The sequence below is a fragment of the Pelophylax lessonae genome, assembly GCF_965119305.1.
Source record: "Pelophylax lessonae genome assembly, chromosome: 2".
NCBI lineage: Eukaryota > Metazoa > Chordata > Amphibia > Anura > Ranidae > Pelophylax > Pelophylax lessonae.
The window spans coordinates 153,841,949-153,868,692 of NC_138769.1; the positions used below are offsets into that span (position 1 = coordinate 153,841,949).

The following is a 26,744-nucleotide window of genomic DNA, read 5'->3' on the forward strand; positions in this document are numbered from 1 at the left end:
AGTGCTTACAAAACTACTACTAAGAGTGATAATCACAAAATATATCAATTGTAGAGTGTTCAAAATGTATGCCCACCTCCAAAATTGTGATTATCACACTTTGTAGTAGTTTTGTAAGCACTGGTTTTATGTGTTTAGTATACAACAATTTGAGTAGCCGTTGCACAGAGATTTGTACATTTAGAGTGTGCAGTGTTTTGGGTGTGTTTGATATGAATATACAATATGTAAATCACTGCATAAATTGTTGGTGCTATATAAATACCTTTAATAAATACATTTAGAAGCATTGTTTAATTCTATGCACTGCTATATAATAGGATAACCCAACGGGATCCCACAGATATATGTTGTTTTTCAATGTGCCATCAGCCACACAAACCTAAAATATCAGCCCGGGGTGCTATTAGTCTTTAAAAGAAGCACCAACAACACAAAAGCAATAATAACAAAACAACAATCTATAAGAAAGCGTGATTAAAAATATTGATCAGCGGAGATCTAATCAGAGAATAGATCTTTATGTATGGATTCCTCTTTATCATGCGGTGTTGTATTGTGATGGAGTGTGATGGCAAATCTCACATCTGTAGGAGCTCCTAGGAATGCCACATCTCCAGGATGAGTAATAAGAGGAATGACTCCCTCCCAGTCCAGCTGTGTGTGCTCAGAGCCGCCCTCAGCTCCACCTCATGTACTCTCACATCTAAAGGACAGATAAAGAGGGGGCTTCCCTACATTCAGATCATCAGAGCCACCACCTGGGGGTGGGAGCCAGGCAAACCTCAACACTCAGCACTCGTGGGTGAAAGGATCCCTGCCTACTAAGGTATGAGTGCCATCCTCTCTCTGTAACTTCTCAGCCCTACAACTTTCCACTATGACATGCTGGAGTTAGGGAATAGAAATCAACTGATCTGATATTGTAGAGATAGGCAATTTATAGGGTCATAGGCTTCTGTCTGCAAGATCTGCTTTCCAACAGGAGGTTATTGAATGACTTAGTGGCAGTGTGGTCAGTTTGGTGGCTGCCTCCTGTACATATTTTACAATATAATGCAAGCCATAGGACATCCTGGAGATCACTTAATTTGTCAAGAAAATGGGAATGCTTTTCTAAAGAATTGATTTAAGTGCCAGCCTGGAAAATCTGTAGCTTTCATCAGTTTAGAGCAAATTAAAACGTTTTTGCAGGCTCATGCCAGACATACACAGATTTCTTTCGTTCAGCTTGCGGGTTAAAGGAAAGAAATTGATTGGATTTTTTTATCCACACAAATGGCATGGATGGATGAGTCCCCCCCCCCTTCTGGGTCATTGTATTCTGGCAGTGCCAGCTGTCAGAATACCTAAACTGTGTCTGCAGCTGATTGGCTGCAGGCTCTTGTCGGCCAACAATTTTCAGCCGGGCTCCTTTCGACAAAAAAGTTGATTAAGTAAATTACTTTTGTTGAGTTACGGTGGCCATACATGTAATGATCTGATCATTCAATTCTTCACAGGGTTGGACAATATGATAAAATCTGTGATTTATCAAAAAGAAACTTATTTTGTCATTTATTGATTCTGAGCAAAATGAATTAGTTCCATTAAGTTCTGATCAGTCAGGACAGAATATCTGATTGTAGGAAAGTAGATAGATCAATATAATTAATATGTGTATGACATATCAAATGATTATTTTCATCATTCTATCGTATTTTTCTCCCAGACAGTAATTGATTTACAATAAATTGTACATATAATCGTTGTGTTTGCAATTTCAGTTGATTGTATGGCCAGCTTCCCTGTATGATATGATAACAGACTTTTGTTGTCATTGTATACATTTTCATTTGCAGACGCTGAATGGTGCATTACATAATTTACTCAGTCACACAATAAAACCTGATGTATGCAGTAATAATAATAAAATGATATAAAAGAGAATGAAAGATACTCTATATCCTACTATTGCCACATCCCTGTAAATACAATTGAGTAGGAGGAAGAGGGGAATGAGAGAGTCCCACAAAACAATGGGGTCTCTCAACCTCTCGAAAAAAATAATAAAATGATAAATGAGAGTCTATATATTAGCTGGAACATGTAGTTCTATCATCTATCCCATTTTTCAGACATATAATAGGCATTTTACAAGCGTTTTTGCATATGTATGAATCTTCAGGAGTTTGTCCCTTGAGTATTGTAGTTTATGGAACCAAAATGCCTGAATATATTCAAAAATAAGCTTATGTACTTTATTTTTAAGCGTAGGGTGTAGGGCGTCCAAATGTGAACTGGGACAGTTAGAAAGAATAGAATTCTGCATGTTGAGCATAGTCAGGTGAAGAGCAACAAGCAGAAAAACCTTTGGGTGTGAACGGGTGCCTAAACAAGAGTGAAGGCAGAAAAAAAGACCAAGTGGTCCATTGGCTGTGCCCTGTCATTTTGTATTATCTATATATAATTTTGTATGTTTTTTTACTTTATTGTTTGAGTATACTGTAGATTTATATTTGTCCAAAGTCTGTTTCAATTAACTTCTTGTTGACTGACTCACTTCCTATGCTGGGAGTCTATTCCAAGCATCAACTACTCGTTCAGTAAAAATAATAACTTTTAGGGTTAGTTTTGAACTTTTCTCCTGCTAGTTTGAGGTCATGTCTCCTTGTTTTGATCCTAGCTTCATATTGTCCCCTACAATGCGGAGAACATTTTGCAGACTCAATTTATTTTCTATGTCTTCATTTATGGTAAGGTATGATGATAGAACTAGAAGTCCCAGCTTTTCACATCATTGAGAGTATACAGTATGTTGTGCACCTCTATTCCCCATGCCACGTTTCTTTTCCATCCCTCCCTCCCACATCAGAAGGAACATTTTGGCATAAGTGCTGGATTGCTGTTCACCTTGGTTAGCTTGAGCTTTAACTGATCTGTTTTCAAGGTTTAAACTTAGCTAAGAATCCTTTGTAAAGTAACATCACTCATACCCAATTCAAGCATTACGAACGTAAATATAGAATATTCTAATCGCTTTTTTAATCTACAGAGCTACCTGTAATAATAAAAATAATTGCTGGATCCACAGCACCCTAATTCATGCAGATGTCTCTCAATATGCTTGGACATCTGTCAGGTTAACATTAGCACTAACGTGTCCACATAGTTATATGTTTTTGGGACTGATTTAAAAGCTGCAGTAAATGATAGAAGCACATTGCGTTTTTGTCAATGACAACCACTCAGGTTTCGCCTTTCATTTTGTGGTCACAAGAACTCTATTTGGTTGCTATGGACCATAAATTTCTCATTCTTGACTCTGCTGTCAGCCCCATTGTGCGATTCATTTCCATGGTACCCCTATAGCAGTGATGGCAAACCTTGGCACCCCAGATGTTTTGGAACGACACTTCCCATGATGCTCATCTACACTGCAGAGTGCATGAGCATCATGGGAAATGTAGTTCCAAAACATCTGGGGTGCCAAGGTTTGCCACCACTGCCCTATAGTATGAAAATCTGCTGAGCGTCTAACTATTCATATGTATGACCCAACTTTTGACAGATCATTCTGATCAAATGTGAACCTAAACCTAATACACAAAGGCAGAGTATTTGTGTGGCAACGGCCAGTTCAATAGGAACCGGCGAACATTTGGCCCGTGTGTACTGCAGTAGAGGGGCATGACCAAAAAAGGTCTGCCGATCGGCTCTTGATCATCGCTCTCAGCACTGGCCGGAGTGTTCTGGCGGCAGGCCGTCCCCGTCAGAACACAATTGAACAGCAGGGGAGATCGCTGTACTAACAGCGGCTCCAACCTGAGCGGTCCATTTTTTTCCCGCTCAGCTCTGCTGGGTTAAACAAAACAAAAAACGACTACTGAGTACTACACCTAAATCAGAGCTCCACCCAAAAGGGGAAGCTCTGCTTGTTTGCTTCCTTCCCCCCTCCGCTGCCACATTTTGTACCTTTCGGGGGGGAGCAGATACCTGTCAAAACCAGGTAGCCGCTCCCACTTCCGGGTAAGATGTACGTAATTTCTGGCCCCTTCTCTCCCCCCCCCCCCGCTGCCTTCTGGGAGACACAGAGCTCCCAGAAGACAGCGGGACCATTCAGAAAGTGCAGCGTGATTTGCACATGCTCAGTAGGAAACAGGTTGTAAAGCCGCAAGGCTTGACTTCCTATTTCCCTTAGTAAAAATGCCGGCGCCTGCAGCCGGACCTGATGGACGGATCGTCTTGGGGTGCCGACATCACGGGCTCCCTGGACAGATAATTGTCCTTAGGCTGGAACTCCTCTTTAAGTCTGGAGCCAGGAACCTTTATGGCCAACTTAGCTTAGTGACATTGTTTGCACAGGAATGAACAATAATAGACCATTTACGGCAACTCAATGCACATGACAACCTGAGAACTGCAGGCACAGCTTTAGGCATGAATAGGTCCTATTTATTGGTAATAGTTTTATGTTTCTTTTTAACTTGGTTCAGGTTAACTTTTTCTGTGCATTGTAGGTAGTAGTTTTAAATCATTTGTACAGCAGCTGGAAAACTTTGAACAGTGATGCCCAAATGGCAAAATTCTCATCATTTTTTACCTCCTACAAAGTCTAATGCATCTCCGGTTGCCATGTGAAAACTTTTTTGCCATTTAAGAATAGATGGTTGCATGCTGGGTTTATGGAATAAAAAGCATTTATAGATGATTTTAGAACCGGGAACAGTCTGAACAGAACAGAATCAATCTCAGAATGTTATCGAAATATAGATTTAAATTTAAGCTGTGCTGCACACGGAAATGGCAGAATCCTGCATATTGTATCAGTCAGGACTACAAAGAATCCTCTGTTGCAGAAACATGCTTTTCTTCATCTATGAAACAGGAAGGATTTTGGCCAGGTGGTCCAGAGGGAAGCCTGGACCCCAGATGAAAAAGGCACATGCTGGAAACAGAACATCCCCTGTGTCTGGCTTGGAATGTGCAACTGAGAATGGTCTTTGGCATCTTTGAAATTTACATAAACTCTTAGCTTCCAGTTTTATACGTTATGGAGCCAGAGCTGGGTGATCTATAAGGCAATCTAGGCTAGAGCCTGGGGCTTAGTGGATGACCAGGGGGCTCAGATATAACCGCCATGTTCCTGCAGTAAACCAGGGAATGGGACGATTGGACAAAGTCGTGCTACAACCTCACTTCACAAGGGAGGATGGACTTTTAAAATTGATGTTTGGTGTGGCTGGCAATGCGAATGGAATGGCTTCTCTGTACAACCTTTAGCATAGTCAGTAGAGCACGGGTCTCAAACTGGCGGCCCTCCAGCCGTTGCGGAACTACAAATTCTATTATGCCTCTGCCTATGGGAGTCATGCTTGTAACTGTCAGCCTTGCAGTGCCTCATGAGAAGTAGTTCTGCAACAGCTGTATGAGACCCCTTCAGAAGTGGGTTCCTTGCCTTGGGTTATATTCGGCCTTAAAGTCGAACTAAACCCTCCTATCATTTACAGCCAAGGAAGCCTCTGTTTGATGTGCAGTTGCCACTTTGCTACACAAAGTTATGACACCAGCCATGGCATGACAGTTCAGTTGAGAGCATAAGACATTGTGACAGTTAACATTTAGGAGATGCCCTGAATGTAGCGGTTTTGAAAAGCGGTTAAATTGATGGGTTTTGTTTGGTTTTCAGTGGTTGTAAATCTCAAACATGAAATACGAGCAAAGCATATCTCTCTGAAGTGTGTACTTGTCTCAATTAAGAATGTTACTTTTGTCTGCGGTTTCATTCCCCTGCTATCAGCATTAATCACTTCTTACAAGTTTTTCTGACACCAAGAGAAAAAAAGGTGACAGGGGAGGGAGCTCCAGCTGATTGACAGCCTCAGCTCTGTTGCTGTGTGAAGGGGGAGGGAGGAGGGGGGATGTCCCTTCTGTCTAATCAGCTGACAGAGCTCTCCTTACTGAGCTCTGCAAAGTGTAACTTCCGCTCTCCGCCCATTTTTTTCGCAACTATCAGACAATCTTTAAAATTCAGTACTTTGAACAGATGTAGAGAAGTCAGTGCTGCAGATACACAGGTACAACATATGTAGGAGGATTTGTTTTATCTCTGTGTATCAGCTGAGGCTAGTCACTTCACTGGGTATATGCAAGGGTTTACAATCACTTTAAGCTGACTATACAGCAAAATAATTTTATTTAAACATTCACAGGTGCATATAGAAATTTTAAAAAATCTTTCGTCAGGGCATTTAGTCTTGCCATCATTGAGTGAACATGTTCAAAAACCCTTAACATTTCGTCTGGACCGGCTACTTGATTGGAATCCCAGATATATTAGACTGGTTTCTTTTTCCTGAACAAAAAACACATTCACAGTATATTGTTTAGGAAAAAATTTCTATCCTGTGCCTTCGAATAACCCTGTCACTATGGTTGAATATGAACCTCACTTTGTTCCCAACAACCATTAGAAAATCTGGAGGTATGTTAAAAAAATTAATTTTTTTTAACAAAATGAATTGGTGTATGGCCAGTTTTAATCTCTCTCTATGTGGAGCCCTGGCTTGGGGTTTATATGTTAGGGTTCTGTTCACCCTTTCATCGAGATCATTAATAGGACCCTGAACAGCATGACTGGAGTGTGTGAGAGAGAAGCAGAGCTCGGAACCAATCAGTTCATGTGCTGACAAGAAGCATGCCAATAGGAGGAAAAAGCAGACTGACAGAGGTGAACTTATAACGGTGCTGCTTCTCGATTCACTGTCCAGTCACAGGCTGGGGTGGGTCCATGGTGACCTGGGCTCAGAAGGGGTAGGTGAATGATGCTGGTCATACCTCACAGAGAACATCAATGGGCAAAATTAAGTAACGCGAGGCAACTGGATTGAAGCTGAATATTGCAGCAAAAGCTTGTTTTCATATTTTATCTTTTAAGGGGCTATTCATTTTAACATTGTTATTTTTGGCTGGAGCTCTTGAGACCATTTATGTAGGGAGACCCTGACCCTCTGACTGCCTCCTAAAAAGCACTGCCCATAGTTCTGCATTTACGGGTTCCTTTTAAGAATGGCAGAGATTGTATGGGTTACTGCATGCTGTTGTGATGTTGATTCCTGCCTGCATGCTTGCCACTTACAGCAATCGTCAAGCAATTTTAAGCGTTTTTAGCCAGCCTTTGCTTACAAAGGCAATTAAAAGAACGAATGAAACCTACCGTGAACACTTTCTATCAACATAGTAAAATAACCTGTAGTTTGAGTGATAGGCTAGCTTGATCCATTTTTGCTTTCAAACGTGGTTGAAGCTGCCCGAAAATTGCCCTGCATAGTCGGTATAAGCGATGATGGAATTAGGAGAATTGCCAATACATCACTTTCTAATTCTCCTAAATATTTCCATGTAAGCATTTTTCCCCCTCCTTCTTCCTGGTGCAAACAGTACTTGATCAGTTACATCTCAGGCCAAGAAGAAAGCAGTAGACCTCCAAAAAAGAAAAAGTTTCCATAAAGTAAAGAGGAATTGATAGATCTTCATGGAAATATTCATGAAGATCAGAAAATTTGTAATTCAAAAACTTGTCTTGTTTTTATGTCTATTTGTTCATCACTGCATGCTATGGAGGTCTTTGCCCTGATATAGGTGCCTGCTTTAAGTAAAATACATTCTGTCACAATACTCATAAGTCAGTATTATAATTGGACTATTCAAAATGTGAATTTACTGATCAAATGGAGGTGAAAAATAAGACATCACCAGCATTTTGTGCAAGCCTCCAGAAAAATAACAAGTGAAGGTCTCAGTCACAAATCAGCATAGCCAGTAGAAGTCACATCTTTATAGGTGAGGTCCAAGGGCAGCACAACTTTAGGAATTATTTAATTTTCTAAGAAACATATGTAAATCTGTGGTCATATGGTTGCGCTAAGGAAGGCAGCACAGCAAAAGTAGTCTATAAGGGCATATTGTTTAAATCCCCATACCAACCCCCTAATTGTCCATTAAGCACTTGCCTATACACTGAATGGTAAATAAGCCAAACATATTATTATTATCATGCTGTCCATAATCATTATGGGAGATTAAACATTTTCTTTTCACATGTGTTATTTTCTGCATTTGTTTTCCTGCAAGGAACAGTCTTGAACCATTTCATACAGTGCTGGACAAGATTAATTATTTTTCAGCGCCTGATCTCATTAAGGGCTTTAGGGTAAACTGCAGGGTGATTTTTCATTGTAATTAAGAAACAATCCTAGTCTAAATTTAGCTGCTTTAAAAATGACAAAGGTGACACTTCCAGTGAGTCTGTGATGAATGCCAATGCATATATCTACATTTAGGCAGACGTGCACACATATATATTATATACATGTATCTAGTGTAGGTGTTCATTTATCTTATAAGTCAACACAATTTTTGCTTTCAAAATGTCTATTATCTATTATTAAAATACCTACTATCAAAGCAAAAAATCTAATGTATGATGAATGCCAATATCTTTGCATTTATATCATTGGTTGACATAGCATGCAAGAAAAGGGATGTGTTATAGAGAGAACTCTGAACACTAGGCAAACAACTAAATATACAAAACAAAATACATATACAAGTTAGAGCAGTTTTATCTCTCTGTCACTCTGCTACCTCCTCCTATCAGTATGCTCCTTGTGTTGCTTTTACCTCTCCCATTATGAGTTCTGCTGTATTAGGACTGCAATAGGCTGATACCAAGTGAGATCCAGGTACTTATACTGCTTGCAAAAAAAAAAAAAAACTGCCTTTAAAGAGGTATTAATGAATACAGTGCTGCATTATTTGCAGTGGGTGCTGGTGCTCCATGGGCCGGGGGGGGGGGGGGGGCGTCAGACCGACCGCACCATACCCCCCGCGGAACCACACCAGGCCACACACCATACCCCCACCACAGCGAGACAGAGGAGATGACAGACAGACAGGCAGGACCCCCCTGCTCACTCACCCTGCCTGGATGCAGCAGCAGGCGGCGGCGGCTTCTTCCCCGTCTTCTGCGTCTCCTCCTCCATGCCCAATGGCATGGCTTCTCCTTTTGGCCAATCGGGAAACGGGTCTCAAAACCAGGAGGAGGATCCGTGTCACAATAGCAAATTTTTTATTCGCTATTGTCACACAACTGGGTGGGATTGGGGCGCACTGCTCTGTGCCCCGAGCCCACCCTTTTTTTTTTAAGCCTGTGAGAGCCTCTTTCTCTAATCACATGGTTAAAAAAAAAGCCCCATTGAACTCCATGCATCCAGCGCCCCGCATGTAGATTAGGGGGCCGGACGCATGGATAGGGGGGGAGTGGCGCCCCTGCGCCCCATATGATCAGCTGCCACTGATTTATTATATAATATCTCCTTAGAGTTCAGCTTTAAGGGTTGCCATAGAGGTACTTCACAGTAGCACAGTTATGAGTAACCTTAGACAATCAGTGTTAAAAAAGAAGTATAGCCAGGGCGTTTTTTGGTCATTCTTTTCTACTGGGCCAGAGGTGCACTATTGCTTTCCTGTGTCCTGTGAGGTCACAGAGCTGTTCCAGGCTCTGGAATGATCCTGACCATATTGTCAAGATCCACCAAAGCTGACAGAGCCAAACCCAGCTGTGCCTGTCCCCTATCCAGCCCGAATCTCCAGTGAGCACTGTAGGGGCAAAGCAGAGAGAGTGGTGACTGACAGTCACCACTCTCCACTCAGAGCTGACTGGAAACTGAGTAATCAGCGGTCATGTGACCACTCAGTTCTCTGGCTTAGAGCCAACAGGGGGGACAGCTGTAACAGAGATTCTGCAGCATAGAGGTGAGTATAGTTTTTACTTTTTTTTTTTTTAACTAACCCAAACTTCCTTAAGGCTCCATGCACACTAAAAGCTAAAAAAAAGAATGCCAGAAAAACGCTCATAATAGCGTTTTTGTGCTAGCTTTTAGCAGCAGTTAGGAGTATTCCGCAATTTTTTCTGCTGGAAAATGACTCCCAAAAACGCAAGAAAAAAAATACTTTCTTCTCTGTTTCTAGAAGCTAAAGCTTCAAGAATGCTTCTAGACTAAAATAGTGTGCATGGAGGCATAGGATAACACTATTTGCTTCTAGAAGTAGAAAAATAATGCTCAAAAGCTGCTGCTAGGAGCGTTTTATAAGCTAGTGTGCATGGAGCCTAAGAAAAACAGATCTTTGTAAAGAAAAATATCACGCCAAGGTAGATATCTGGGCAAAAAAGATGGAGCGGGTTCAGATGTTAAAAATGGGTTTTGAGTAGGGCAATGGGCCACTTGATCTTGTCTAGTTCAGGGCTACAGAATCAGACCCTCACAATACTCTTCTAAAAATCACATAACTTTTAACGTTTTAGCCACAACATTTTATATGTTGCATATGTTGCAGTTTCTGCACCTCTTTTACCTACTTACTAAGTAGGGTGGTCTAAATGGATATGGTATATTATACAAAACACAGATCTCTGTTAATATTGTGAACTTTCAGATGTTAGCACAGCTGTAGGTTGCTGGAATGCATTACAAGCCGATTATTTGATTTCACTTGTTTCCTGGAATTGCTCTTTAAGTAGTGTACAGGCCGCCAGGGTTGGGTCCTGAACAGCAGGTATATTTCCCCACTATCTGGGTTGTGGTCCTATTAAAAGGGGGACAATTTGAAGATATGTTGAGTTCTCAGGTGTTCTCACTCATGCAGGGAAAGTTCTGAGGTAGTCCGGCTAGTGAAGAGAGGACGGACTTTCAGTACTCCCTGGATTCCTTAATCCCTGTTAGAGACTTGGAATTTCTGAGGTTCGAAGAGTTTTGGGTGGGAAGAACTTCCAAACTCTGATTACAGGGACTTTGGTCTTGAAGGGGTTTACCCATCTGAAATGTTTTTGCCACTACAGTAACTTCCCATAAACTTGAATAGGCTGTATCCTTACCTTACAGGAGTAAGGGCCAATTCAAGGCCATGAGAAGTTTTTATGCAGGTGTGGGCAATTCTGAAAAGGTTTCTAAACCAAGTGTGTAAAAACTACGAGAGGGCATGACCATCAGAAAGAGGAAAGTAAGCACCTGGGTGGGGGGTTTAACCCTAAAAATGGTTAGAGGACTATGGATGAAGTTGGCAAGGTTTAAAGTGGCACTAAAACAATATCCTTATATTTCAAAAGTAATCCAAACCCCTCCAATAGTTAATAGCCCTGTAATGTATTTTTCTTTAAATCCTGCATGACTGTGTTTTTCTGCCTCCTTGTAATGTCCTCAATGTCCCTGGTTCATCTTTGGCGTATGTAAGAGAGGGTGTCTAATCTCTTCCAGTGGGGATCATGGAGAATGAATGTAGCCCCCCTCTAACGGGAAATTGGATCACAGCAGCAACTAAAAAGATTTAGGGCAGGGGTGTCAAACTAAATTTAATCGCGGGCCGCATCAGCATTATGATCGCCCTCAAAAGGGTCGGTTGTATCTGTAAGACAAGACGTCAAGAGCCTCTCCACCATCAAAAGTGGAGTCCCCCACCCTCCCTTACATCACAGGGCACCTCCCTTACCTTGTGGTGCTGCTGGGAAGAAACTGGAGGCATTGCTGGAAAGCAGAAAGTAGAAGGTCTGGAGGAGGACTGTAGCTCTCCTGCAGCCACAGGAGAGGTGCGAGGGCCACGTAAAATGGCCTGGAGGGCCGGATTTGGCCCGCGGGCCTTGTGTTTGACACCTGTGATTTAGGGGATTTGGAGGAGGCAGAGATCTATTGAAGGTATTTTTTTGAGTTAAGAATACATTTTAAAACAGGGTTTAGGGTCACTTTAGTTCTAAATTGAACCTTTCCTTTAAGCGTCAAGAGCCTTACGTTCATAAAAGTTTCATTCACAGCCTGAAAAAACAATTGCTGCCATCTGTGTTTACAGCAAAGACATTCCACCAATGCATCAATGGAGCCAAAATAAAGGTGCTGTTTAAACACTACAGCCTATTCCCTTAAGACCCATTGGACAAGTTCCTGCAAAACTAAAAGAATGTTGTTGCATCTACAGAATTATGGCTTGATTGACACATATTCCCTTGGAAATATGACCACTGCAGACACATCTGTAGAGCAGTTGATAGACTGGAAATTCTGGATGAGACTCTGTCTAGTCTTTGAAATAATTTCATCCCAGACTTGCACAAACCCAAAAAAAAGAAACACAGAATGATAACATTTTTAAAACAGTAAAGTTGCTGCATGAAACCGAATTGTATACAAGAAAAAAAAGGGGCTTCCCAACTTAGAAAAATTTAGTTGGTGTATCATTCACTTTGCATTGCCTGTGCCTTCTGACATCAAGCTACTAAACTGTAATTGTAGATCTGAAATGATAAGCTTCATGCTGGGCCATTCAGCATACCCTGGTCTAGTGTGATAAGACTCATTAAGTGTAGGACAACTGCAAAGTTTTTCAGTAAAACAATAAATGAAATATTTGCGCAGCTGTAAAGCAAGCTAGGTATTTTGTTTTATTTTTTAGTTCAGAGGATATACATTCTTGCAAATTTTGGGTTATTTTTCTAAATATTTAGTAATCAAACAGCTAAAACATCTTAAAAGATCATTACAAAACTCATGTTGGTGTCTGAAAGATATTTTATTCCAGGGAGCAGATAACATGCCTGGAAAGTCTGTGGCGAGATGCTATGAAAAGCATTTAGAAAAACAAAATTGCACTAGGGCAGGTGGATTCTGTATGAATGGACCTTGCACCATCTGCCTCATGTGCTTCTATCTATTGTCTTCTTGGACTGAGGTCTTCATAGGCAGTGTCAGAGGTCACTTGTTGAGTTTTTGTTCCAATCTTTATTTTCTCACTGAAGATTTTATAGATGTTGTTTAAGGTTTGTGCCATTTTGTGACTACATGATTTCAAAGACTAGAGAGAACAATCAACTTTTAGTATCCAGAATTTCCAGTCTGTCAATTGCTCTACAGATGTGTCTGCAGTGGTCATATTTCTGCTTGTACTCTCTTACAGTTTCTATTTTTCACAATGTGGCCTTCCATATGATCGTGAACCATATTGTTGCTGTCCTATCTAACAGTATCTGTGTATAGAAGCTGTTGTAAGCTCTTTATTGTTCCTCTTTCGTGTCAAAGTCTAAAAACGGCCATACATGGATCAAAATTCAGCTGGTTCAGCAGGGACTGGCCAAATTTCAGTCCATGTATGGGCAAGCTGATTGTATGAAGTTGATCCATCGCACAAGGTAAGTTACATTATCCTGATTGGCTGGAACTGTTGAGGTCATTCTTTAAAAAAAAATTAATAGAGGTTAAAATGCAGAAAGGTTTCCAGCCCAGTCAAGTGAAAGGGTGCATTATTACATCACTCCCATTGTGTGGTCACCAACCTCTGCCTCACAAGGAATCAGTCAGCTGTATGAGCATATATCACTTTAAAGCAGGCATGTCCAACCTGCGGCCCGGAACCGCAGGCAATGCGGCCCACTGCCCCCTGAAAATTTTTATTTTTTTTTTGCTGGGGAGGAAGGAATTTGAGTCGGGGGCAGGGCCACAGAGGCTGCCTCGGAGGGGACCATCCACTAGTTGTGTTAAATTAGTGCTGGGGGGGGGCGCGGCAGCATGGGAGGGCGCGGTAGCATTTTATTACTTATATACCTTAACTATAGTATATATTTTATATGCGGCCCAGAGAAAATTTCTCTACACTCAATGTGGCCCAGAGAAGCCAAAAGGTTGGACACCCATGCTTTAAAGGGAGAGAAACAAAAATGTGCTGCTTTATAAAGTGTTTTATTTTTAAGCAGGGCTCCAACTGTTTTAAAATAACTACGAAGCCGGGGTCTTTTTGAAGATTAAAGTAAAACCTTGAAGTGGAACTATGAGCAGAATTCATATCCCAACAAATAGGACATGAGAATGGTCACTGACCTATGTCAGTATTGCATCTTTGGATGTACTGCAGAAAAGCAAATGATTCACATCAAATCTTGGACTTGTTCTATTACTTAGGCTTGTATGTTAGTCTCTGGGAGTTTAGGGGAAAACCATAGCCATATTAGACTAGGGCTAACAATTTATCACTGTAAAAGAAATCTATCCTTACAGAAATACAGAAGATGCCCTCTCCTACCTTCTTCTAAAAATACTAGTTGCCTCCCTCTCCCTGGATTCAGTGCTTTCCAGTTACTGACCCAGAACAAGCAAGCATATTAGTAAGTTCGAGAGAAACATGAATTATTGAATCTACGTAATTGTTCCAGTGTGTCAAAAAATAATAGACAAATTCAACTTTAAACAAAAAGTGAACTATCTCACAACATTCTTCCCACCCCTCTTGTCCCAGGTGCATGTACCTTATGTGTTCCCCATCTTTCAACGCCCTCTCTTCTAGTATAACGCCCGGAGTTTTAAAACTTCACCAAATAGCGATGGAGACTGTTTAACATAATATTGCTTGCAATAGCGAGTGCTTTTTGGTTAGCGCTGAACCATTTCTTCCTTTTTTCAGGACACTGCCCCAGAAGAAAGGAGCCTCAAAGACAATCGCAGTGCTCAGTGCGGTCATGTGGCCAGCACTGAGCAATGAGCGTTCACCATTACTCTTATTATGCTAATATACAGCCTCTAGTGCTGTGTAGTGATGTTTTGAAGTGCTGCACCTGTAACCAGGCTGGAAAGGGCGGTGGAAGATGGGGATTAGATAAGGTACAGGCAGTGGGGACTGGAGGGGCGAGGAAGGTGTTGTGAGTTGGTCACCTTTTCATTTTTTGTGAAAAAGTGAACTAACACTTTAAAGTTATTGGATCAGCATTTTGATGCTTCTGAATTATTTAGGAGATTTAACCACTTCATTCCTAAGCCTTTTTCTGACATTTGTTGCTTACAAGTTAAAATCAGTTTTTTTTGCTAGAAAATTACTTAGAACCCCTAAACATTACATACAGTATATATATATATATATACATATATATATATGTATATATATATATATATATATATACTGTGTATATATATACATATATATATATATATTTTTTTTTTTAGCAGAGACCCTAGAGAATAAAATGGCGATTTTTGCAATATTTTATGTCACACAGTATTTGCGCAGCAGTCTTTCAAATGAAATCTTTTTTGAAAGAAATACACTTTCATGAATTAAAAAAAAATAAAAAAACAGTAAAGTTAGCTCAATTTTTTTTGTATAATGTGAAAAATTATGTTATGCTGAGTAAATAGATGCCTTACATGTCATGCTTTAAAATTGCGAACACTTGTGGAATGGTGACAAACTAGGGTACTTAAAACTCTCCATAGGCAACGCTTTAAAAAATGTTAACAGTTACCTCTTTAGAGTTACAGAGTAGGTCTTGTACTAGAATTATTGCTCTCACTCTAGCGATCATGGCGATACCTCATATGTGTGGTTTGAACACCGTGTACATATGTGGGCGCGACTTACGTATGCATTCACTTCTGTGCGCGAGCACGGAGGGACGGGGCGCTTTCAATTTGTTTTTTTTTCTTATTTATATTATTTTTACACTGTCCCTTTAATTTTTTTTTTTTATAACTTTTATTGCTGTCACAAGGAATGTAAACATCCCTTGTGACAGTAATAGGCAGTAACAGGTACTCTTTATGGAGGGATCTGGGGTCTAAAAGACCCCAAATCCCTCCTTTGCACTTAAAAGCATTCAAAATGCCAAGTTTGGCTGTTTTAAATGCTGTCATTTTTTAAAGGCTCAAGTAAATGGAAGTGATGCCAGGACATCGCTTCCGGGTTTCTAAATCAGAGACATGATTAAAGCCAATTCCGGCTTTGCTTGGGTCTTCGGCCAGCCCACAGACATGCTAGCTGGTCGTTTGGGCCTCCTGGTGGGACGGGAGACCTGTGTGAGCCAGAGAAGGCGGCAGGAGGGAGGGAAGGTGCAGTCCCCTCCCACTGCTTGTAATACCAGCTGAGCGGCTTTTTAGCCACGCTGTTTGTTATTACAAGAAACTGGACCATCAGCTCTAAAAAACTTTACCGGGGTGATGGCTCTAGCTGCAGGCATCACCCCGGTACAACTCCTTGAAGCCGAGGCCGCATATTTGTGATACGTCGGCAGGAAGGTGTTACAGTTAACTTACATTTGAAGCCATTGCTGAGTGGCTCTTTTTAATATTCATATCTATGAACATGACAAAGCAGAGGGTCACATAAGGAACACCAGTGTGATTTTTCTAATAACCTCCATCAGATTTGCTGTACAGTACTGCTCTGGAGGATGACACTGCTACATCCTAAATCTAATGTGGGTGGTCCTGCGAGCTACTATGTAATTACACCAAGAAAAAAAAAATCGAGCTTAGCCGCTGGCACTGTTCACAAACCCTTAGATGTGCTGAGTGCAACTTAAAGTGTTAAAATATTGCCACGCTGTGCATTCGTTTAATACTGTTACATCTTAGGTTGGCGAGTTCTGTTTTAAAAATTAAAAGCTGGTCACACATGTTACAACATGGTTATAGAATCTCTTTCACATTTACCAACAACTATAGTGCAAAGGTTTAACCAAGCATATCCAATCAGAAAGTACTCACACTACATGGTTATTGGTAAATTTAAAGGAGTTTGTACTAACAATGCAACAAGTGTGTCCATGTACTAACAATGCAACAAGTGTGTCCATGTACTAACAATGCAACAAGTGTGGCCAGCTTTAAAGTGGAAGATGTTGGCAGCTAAGGGGGGACAACGACATAAATAGCTATACAACTGAAACTTAAATGCTGGGGGATAGCACCATTATGGGCTACCTCCTAAATATTGGTGTGTACAGAGATCATGTCAAGCTATGGCATCTCCATGTGACTCGAGTGAGAGAAAGCCAGCAGATTCTAGAGATCTTTTTTTTTTTTCCACACAAACCCCAGGGGTATACTGTATGTGGGATACTCTCGTACTCAGGGGGGACCCAGACACAAATAGCTATACAACTGAAACTTAAATGCTGGGCGATAGCACCATTATGGGCTACCTCCTAAATATTGGTGTGTACAGAGATCATGTCAAGCTATGGCATTTCCATGTGACTCGAGTTAGAGAAAGCCAGCAGATTCTAGAGATCTGTTTTTTTTACACACAAAGCCCAGGGGTATACTGTATGTGGGATACTCTCGTACTCAGGGAATGTGCAGTGTAATACTGCTCATCGTGCATCCATGAGAGAAATTTAGGTTTAATGATAGCACTGAGCCGACAGCTCCAGATCAGACTAGTTTTCTTAAAACCGTGAGATTTGTCTTTTGGCAAATTGTATTCTGGCAGCATTAGAGAAATATGTGATTAAATGCAATCTATCTAGCCACTAGCATTGCAGATCTTTGTCTGACATGTCTTTCATTATCACAGAAATAGTTTCAACTCTCCGACACGTTTTTTTTTTCGTGGTATCAGCAAAATTATTTCCCTTAACATGCACTTCTGAAGTGGACTGGATTTGAAGTGCTGTCATATTCCAAGAAAACTGTGGGCTTCTTTTCCTGTGTGGTTTGGGCCAGTTTCTTGTGTCTCGTTTAATGCACAGAATTTTTGGAAATGGAGTTGGGCAGTAGACTCCAGTATTTTTATTGCAGGATGTCTACTTATTTTAATGTACTAGGCACATCCATTTGTTTTGTAATCTCCTTCAGATGCTGCATGTCCTTTAGTATAAAAGTTTGTATTTCTAGTTTTTCATTCGCAGATACGAAACTGCCTGTACACATTAGATTTCAAGAAATGTCGGTATTTATAGAAATGTATTTATTAGTGGATGTACATAGAAGCATTTTTAAAAGTTTTTTTTATTATACTAAATTTTATTCCAGTATCATAGAAATCAGATTTGACAACATTTCCCTAGAGACTTTTAAAATTCTAAAACCTATACAGAGCGAATAATTCAGCTCCTTGCATACTGTTGGCTATCACTCTCCGTTCATTGCGAATGATACAGTCGCTTATTTTTGCAATCGCCTGTTGTAGAGTAAGAGTCGGTTCTCACTAGCGCGACTTGTCAGGCGACTTGTCAGCCCGACAAGTCGCGCTCCCTCGCGGTCCATTGACCGCTACAGGACCCGTTCTAATAGGAGCGACACAAGTCGCTCCGACTTAGAAAAAGGGTCCTGTACTACTTCGGGGCGACCTCGGAGCGACTTGCATAGACTACCATTATGTGTAATCCCTGCAAGTCGCTCCGAAGTCATGGTGCATGGTAATGCACAAGTCGCCCCCGAAGTAGTAAGGAGTCGTGTCGCCTCAGTGTGAACCGGCTCTTACTGTATTGTAATTAAATGAAACTTTAAAATAATAGAAATGTAAAACGTCATACTCTTTACTAGAATGCTTCCTTAGGGTTTAGTGGATATTGTAAAGGTGGCACAAGCACAGCATACAGGATCCCTAAAGAACTTTGCAAAACATTGTTGTATTTGTACTGGTTATGTAACCCAAATATTATGTATAAAAAAGATACGAAAAAAAAGAGAAGAAAAATGTACTGTGTATGGTATCCCCACAGTCAAAAATGTAGGCAAGAAATAAAAATAAGACCTTTGTCTGGCCACTCAGAGCACAGACACAGCATGTCTTTCAGTTGAATCCTGAGGATCTAAAGTCAGGTAGGCACAGACATTAGAATATTCTGCTTGTCTGGTTTTGGAGGTCAGTCAAAATGATCTTTTACCTCCAAAAAACAAACAAATTGTAAATTGAATCGAGAAAGATAACATCTTTTCGACATATATAAAATAAAAACTACCTTTCTTTGACTTGTTTCCAGAAGCAATGGCTATTGGTCACTGATGCCTTCCTGGGAGCTCTCCTCCTCCAGCTGTGAGATCTCACAAGATTTCTTGAAATATCGGGAAAAAGGCTTGGGCAAAACATGAAAGCTGTCATTGCTGACTTATTTTTGAAGGTGCTCCAGGGCTGTTTGAAGGTGCTCCAGGGCTGTTTGAAGGTGCTCCAGGGCTGTTTGAAGGTGCTCCGGGGCTGTTGTAATGTCTTTGCTTGGCTACATATGGAATCACTGACCTTAAACAAGCATATTCAGACTAGATGGCCAGAACACCTGATCTGCACATGCCTTTCCTAGGCTGGTGTCCTATTAAGTACAGTAGTAGAATAAGGATACTAGCTCTTTAACATATACCTTTAAAGACAAGTTGAGTGACAGCTACTATGTTCCTGTCAACCATATATAAGTACAGAACTAACCAGGCCAATAGCTAGAAGAAGAATTGTTTTAAATTTTTGAATAAAATATTACCTGATTAACCCTGCCATGAAGGTGCTTGTCCATGCACGTATTATGAGGTTAAAAATATCTTCCAAATGTGCTCCTGCATTGCCACCCCTGGGGAAGACCACAAGCAGTTGTACTGACACACATTGTGCAGGCATGATCCACGCTTGACACGATCAAGAAAGGGATCCAGAAAAACATACAGCTGGCACTGAAGTGAATGTATGTACACAGGAATTGGCTGTAAAAGGTTGAAGGATGAAAAAGGGAAAACCCTTATATTTCTGTGAGTGGCCATGATTAGCTGCGGGAGCTGGCAAACTGCCCTTGCTTTCAAAGGGGCTGCCACCCACAGCTAATCACTAGGAACCCCTGCTGGGGTACTTGCAACCAATCAAAGTTGAGTTTACAAGTGAGAATGTACCCTGTATGTTAAGTCACGGTTTGGGGCTGAGCCCTGCTTTCTCAAAGTTCAGTCTCCTACATTTGTCATAGGGTAATTTCTTTACAGTTTTACAATGATAAAAGTTTTCAAGTTGGTAGGAATCCATCTACCTATTTATCTAGCCATGCCACACTTGGGTATCACTGATGGATGTTTAACATCTGTGCTATGCACAAATTTATTTTTCTTTCACTTACATCCAAGCGCCTTTCATTCTGCTTTTTGCCTAAGAAAACACAGCATTTTCCAAACACATTGTGCTGGATGACTTCTAAAAGGCTTAAGTCAATCCAAGATCCATCACAGCTCTGGAGTGTGAAACATTCGACCGCTGCCCTCTTAGGACATATCCTATAAAATATCCTTGGGCGGCCTTATGTCTGTTTTCAACCAGCCTGTTTTATGGACACAAGAGAAGGTCAGACTAAGCCAGGGAGACATTTCAATGCTTGAATGAGATTAAACAAAATAACAGCTGGAGGCTCAGAAAAGAGAGGACTTGGACAGGCGGATGAAGCTGTTTTTCATTTAAAGTTTAGTTCCAAGCACAAAGATGTATTGGGGTTGCAAGGAGGTGAAACCACCCACCATCTGTGCTCTTTTCCCCAAAGTTTGGTTGCTTCCTTTAACGATTGGTTTAATGGCATTTGAATTTTGTTCAGTGACCCATAATGGAAATGCACAAAAGGCAGAACCAAGCACATTACAAAGCAGCCCACAGACTTGTCTCTTTTACAGATATTTCTGAGCAGGTATTGTAGCAGAGGGCAAGAGACCATGCATTAATTGAAAGAATGACAATTTATTGCACTAACACTAAACACAACAATGGCTTACTACAATAGATGGCTGGAAGTTGCAGGCCTTAATGGCTGTCTGCTCTGAACAGGAGGAAAAGCAAACTGCTGTTTGTGTACTCAGAGCGAATTTATAAATCACCTGTGAAGGCATCACTGTTTTTAATGAGGCCCACTGATAGAAAAAAATTTGCATAGGTCTTGAATATCTGATTAGGAGGTATGTGATCTGCATGAAAACGGAAAATGGTGAAAAGCGCAAGGTGACTGCTGTTTGATGTTGCATTCCCAGCTTGACTTTTTTTTTTTCCATAAGGTATTCATAGGAGACACATAGCTGGGGCTGTACACTCACAAATCTCTACACCTGCTGTTACAATCACTGAGAGAGGCTGACAGTATGCCCTGAGGAATTCTTCAAGATTGCATAAATTAAACAGTTTATCTGTGTTGTAACATTTACTATTTCTTCATAGGTTCTCTGTAAGTAAGAATAACCTTCATAAAGGGGCAGGTATGATACTTGTGCTCCTGCATGGGGGAATCTATAGGAAATTGTGACTAATCAGAAATGTACAAGGCAAATCACACCTGGGATCAGATGTTTGGGATGGAAAATTATCCTTTATTCCAGTACTAACCATGTAGACCTCTCTGTAGAGGCAAGACCCCAGTATAAGAAGATGCCAATACAAATGAAGGCATATTTGGCAAAAATGTGTTTGTCAAGTATGAAATATGGCAGTTTTGTAGGCACAACATACTAAAAGTACCCTGTGATGGTGGAGACAGTCTCCTACCCAGCAAGTAGGTGACCAAATTGCACATAGGCCCTCTACAGTGCATGTTTTCTACTGTTTAAGGGCTAAGTACTTTACTATAGACATGTGCAATTAGTTTCGGTCTGAATGTAAATTCCAACAAATTTTTTGTTATTCGGAGATTTGAATGTATCTGAACCACAAAATAAAAAGATAGAGACAAATTTAGTTGAAATGTTTTTCTTTATTTGTTTTCTAATGAATCCCAATTGTTTGCAACAATTCTAATTTGGATTGGTCGAAAAATAATAGACAGATTTGAATTCTGTGTGAAGAATAGCTGGTTTTTAAGGAGCATGCTGGGAAGCCGGTGTTCCGTGAGAATTACCTACCCCGTGAGAAAAACCTACCCTCGTCACTTCCTGCCAGGAACAGCTGAGCAGCGCAGCAGTGCGCATGCTCACAGCCCCGGATACGTAATGGAACAGCTGAGGAGCTGACTAGTGCGCATGCGCACTAGTATGAAATGATCACGGTGTTCCGTGAAAAAAAACCTACCCACGCGGCGGTTACATCAAAACAGCTGTGCTGCAATATGAGTCATCTCCGCTCCTGTCCCTGCCACTTCCCTGATCTTGGCTAGTAAATATAAAAGCAGCTCTAGGCTCCGTGATTTATCTTTTCATACAACCGCCGCCGCTTTTATATTTACTAGCCGAGATCAGGGAAGTGACAGGGGTAGGAGCGGAGATTATTCATATTGCAGCACAACTGTTTTAATGTGAACGCTGCGTTACACACACTGCCGTGCACCGGAAGTGACGAGGGTAGGTTTTTCTCATGGGTAGGTAATTCTCACGGAACACCGGCCGCCACATCCTTAACAACCGATGACTCATCGGCTGTCAGCAGACTTCCCCGCTGAGAGCTGAAATGTAAACAAAAAGAATGTCAACAATGTAAAAGTCAGAAAAAAAAACCAGAGTGGGGTCTGCCCAGAATTCAAATTGCTTGAATTGGAATTTGTTAGAAAATGAATAAACAAATCCAAATTAAACAAAATAAAACTAATGAAACGAATTCTGAAACAAATCAATGTAATGAAATTAGTAAAAGAACAAATAATTGGGTAGGTGTACATGACACTTCTTAATGTGCCATTAACCTACATCAATAAAAACGATCAAGAAATGCTGTATTACATGCTGTTCATACTCACACTGTCACTATGTGATTCAATTTCTGTATTCTGCAAAAAAAATGGTTCATCCTGCTGCTCTCTGTCTCCCCCTCCTTTCCATTTCCCCACTGCAGTTGGAGATTTTGCAGAGCACTTTTGGCAGCTAGCGCACATGCTCAGTTTTCAGTGTATTTTCTACCCTGAGCATTTTCTCCCTATCACATCTGAGCAGCCCATGTGACTATAGAGTCACAAAATTATAAATAACAGCCCACTCCTTCCCTGCTCCTTCATGTCCACTAACCAGCTCAACCAGTGCTTTAAGTGGCCCAAAAGAGATGCTGGTACTCTATTATAGCCTATACATTTTTTTATATCAGGGCCCCCACAGAGCGCCCCCCCCCCCCCACATCAGGGTCCCCACAGAGCGCCCCCCCAGCCCACATCAGGGTCCCCGCAGAGCGCCCCCAGCCACATCAGAGTCCCCACAGAGCGCCCCCCACCTCACATTAGGGTCCCTGCAGAGCCCCCTCATCCCACATCAGGGTCCCCACAGAGCACCCCCCCTCACATTAGGGTCCTCACAGAGACCCCCCATCCCATCCTATCCCATCCCATATCAGGGTCCTCAGAACTGCTCCTACTCACGTTTTTAGGCTGAGGCTGACACACGGGACTCACTGTGCTGTGCTGGCCTGGATTAGCTGGAGGGAGGAGGTGGGTGGAGCCAACACTCCACTCGGCGCGCAGCAGAGGAGAAAGGAGGCTCCACAGTGTATGCTGGGGCCTCGCTCTCCTCCTCCTCAGATGACATCACTGGTTGCTAGACGCCGGGCGGGGGGGACTAACTGGTGGTGACTGGTCTGGCTCTGGAGTGGGAAATGAGCGTACCGGTACGCTAAGGCGCACGGAGAAGTGGTGGTATGCTCAAGAGCCATATTTGGAAGTGGCGGTACTGAGTACCGGTGCGTACCAGCCCACTTAAAGCACTGAGCTCAACAAAATAGAGATGGGATATTATGTTGATAGATGGAGGCATTCTCGCTCTCTTATTCTAAAATACAGGTTGGAGGGGTGTTTTTTCCCTTAACGTGATTTGCAGCAGAGGACTAGAAGCTCCTCCTGCCACTGTCCCCCTACAGACATACTGGAAAAGAGCTGGATCATGTAACAGCTGTATATGGATTAGGCAAAAAGGTATTTTGCAATTCTTTTAAATGATGATGATGTAAATCAGGCATGTCCAACCTGCAGGCCTGTCCATGCGGCCCGAAACCGCAGGCAATGCGGCTCACTGCCCCCTGACATTTTTTTTATTTTTTTGCTGGGGAGGAAGGAAGTTGAGCCAGGCACGGCCACGGCAGCTTCCAACTAACTGTAGGCAGAGGCTGCCTCCTAGGGGATCATCCACTAGTTGTGTTAAATTAGTGCTGGGGGGCGGGGCGCGGCAGCTCGGGAAGGGCGCAGCAGCGTTTTATTATTTATATACCTTCACTATAGTACATATTTTATATGCGGCCCGAGAAAACTTCTCTACACTCAATGTGGCCCAGAGAAGCCAAAAGGTGGGACACCCATGATGTAAATAATTACAGTGCCATCATCCACACACAGAAAGAGAAGGGAAAATGTTAATTAAACATGGTATGTTTAGTATCACTTAGGTTAAACCTATCCCTTAAAGCAGGGGTGCCGAACTCAATTTTATCGCGGGCCGCATAGCATTACGGTTGCCCTCAAAGGGCCGGTTATAGCTATAAGATTAGATGTCCATATCAACCCACGCCCCCTTACATGTCAAGTCAAGAGCCCCCCCCCCACCATCAGAAGTCAAGAGTCACCCACCCTTCCTTACATCACAATGCACCCTCTTACGTTGTGCTGCTGCCAGGAAGAAGATGCAGGTGGATCTGGAAAGAAGTGCAGGGTCTGGAGGAGAACCAGAGGAGGGCTGGAGTCAGCTTCCAGAGTCTGCTGAATGCGGAGACCAGGGGAGGCAGAGGCAAGGTGGTGTTGTGGTTGCATAGAGAGGTGCAGGATCTGTATGAGGGGTTCTGCCCTCAACTGTGCTACAGACTGCTGGGAGGGGGGGTGGGCAGATGAGCCTTTCTGCAGCTGCACAGAGGAATGCAGGATCTGGAAATGGAGTTCTGTCCTCTCTGTTGCCGACTACAGAGACAAGGTGCGGGCAGAGACAAGATGGGGTGCCGCAGCTGCAGGAGAGGTGTGAGGGCCACATGAAATGGCCTGGGGGGCCGCATTCGGCCCGCGGGCCTTGTGTTTGACACCTGTGCCTTAAAGCATATTGAAGGGTCTTTCTACTTGAAAGTGATATTTAGTTATAGACAATTAAAAGCCACAATGAGTCGGCGCACAGTAGAAGAGATCTCAGAAGAGACTCTCTTCTACTGTGCGCCGACTCATTGTGGCTTTTAATTGTTATTGGTATTTTAGTGATAAATACTAAAGTTGGCTGAATATAGAATCGGATTGAATCCGAATCTCAGAGTCATTAATTCATTAATTTATCAGGAGCTGTGGCATATTAGAGGAATCCTTCCACTCGGATACACACGTGACAGCGCATTTATCACCCCATATTTTTTTCTCTCTAGTTATAGACAATGCCTAGTGGGCTGATCCTGGATTTTATGTGCCCTGCCATAATTTCTAAACATGTTCCTGCCAACTTTTGAGCTCTTGTTGCATTCTCTATAATAACAAGCAAGCAAAAGTGTGCCCCTTTGTAAGGGATGAATAGGGAAGTGTATTTTGAAGTGGTGGAGAGTAAGTGTACATAGGTACAGTGGCAGTCAGTAGGTTCATGCACATCACAGCGGTGAGAGGGTCATGTGCGTTACTGTAGAAGTGCTGATCAGGGTTGTGAACAGGGTTCACACCGGATTGCTTCTTTCAGTTTGTCCACACCTATTTTATTGGAACAATAGAAAATAAAAATGTGTTTTTTGTCTCTCATTAGATAGAGGAGAAATAGCATGTAGCCCATGGCTATCCAGATGTAACTGGGGCGAGAGCAGAGGCAAGTGCTGGTTCCCTTCCTGGGAAGCTCCCCACGTTTTACACAATAGCCTAGTCATTACTGCAAACTGACTACTCCAGGAAGAGATAGCCTGGCCTCTGCACATCTCACCCAGCCCAAGAGATTAGCAGGTAAAAGCAGCCTCAGTTTGATTCATACAAGCCATGCCCCCAACATGTTTCACCCCACCCATAGCTTGGCTTGGCTGAATCAAGCTGAGGTTGCTTTTACCTACTAACCACTTGGACCTGGTGAGATGTGCAGCGGCCAGGCTATCTCTTACTACTTCTACAGTGTGCTTTTGCAGTAGTCAAAAGTCTCCTCAGTGTACATTTTGCTTGTGTAGAGTATTCATTTTTGCTAGGATTCCAAGATAAAAGCGGTTAACACGCCATCAGAGGGATACAGAAAAGCTTTGACATTCATTTATGTGGTGGAGGGGGTAGTAGATGTTTCAGACTATCCCTCCAAAACAGAAACTATCTCTACTGAGACTGCCAACACTGAGGAGACATGTGTTCATAGCTTTGTTGAGGAGTGTGTAAACAAAGCCAAAAGCCTAGAGAAGGCAGCAGTTATTACGTAATGTCTATATCTTAGGTCTACATTAATTTGTATACCTAGGGTCAGCAGGGAAAGAAGGCGTGCTTGATCTTTATATAGTCTGCCCCTTTGGTCTCCATAACATAGCGCTCAACAGGAGTGTCTGACTTCTTTCTAGCATTTCCTCCAACTGCCAGAACCAACAGTGTTCATTAAACCAGATAGCTTTGTGTTACTTCAACAGTGTGTATGGGACTGTATGATTTAAACTTGACAATCATTTCACAACCAGAAGACCTGATAAAGTCAGAAAACAAGGAATGAAACAATGTTTTGCATATTTGGTGAGTACAAAACTGTTGGATGTAGGTGTGACAATTCACATCAAATTACCAATTGTATTTTTCTCTTCTATATATCTTCGACCTGCAGTAATTAATTATATTTTATGAATCGTGCTACAATATTTATCATTGCGAAAACTAAATTTTGAATTGACTGAAGTTCCCACTACAGACAGGGCCGTCTAACGCGTGGCAAAAGGGGAAGCTGTCCAGGACCCTGTCATTGTTGGGGGGCATTGTTGCAGCTGCCCCTGGAGCCCGCACTGCCCTCAAATATTTCTCCCGGTGTAGCAGTCACGAATATAGCTGTCCCATCCTTCCCCGTTTGCTCTCCCTAGTTGGTTAACACAAGTGGCCACACTAACAGGGGAGAAGCACAGTTGCGGACTTGTAT

The 26,744-nt window shown here is 42.0% G+C and overlaps 1 protein-coding gene across 1 annotated transcript in view; it reads left to right on the forward strand.

The window, feature by feature from the left end:
• The first annotated feature begins 674 nt into the window (after nucleotides 1-674).
• The window catches only part of SERPINF1 (serpin family F member 1), a 91,071-nt gene continuing 65,001 nt past the window's right edge, over nucleotides 675-26,744 (forward strand). Inside the window, exon 1 of the mRNA XM_082244721.1 lies at nucleotides 675-829. The gene's annotated coding sequence lies outside the window, so the exon portion shown is untranslated. The remainder of the gene's footprint in view (nucleotides 830-26,744) is intronic.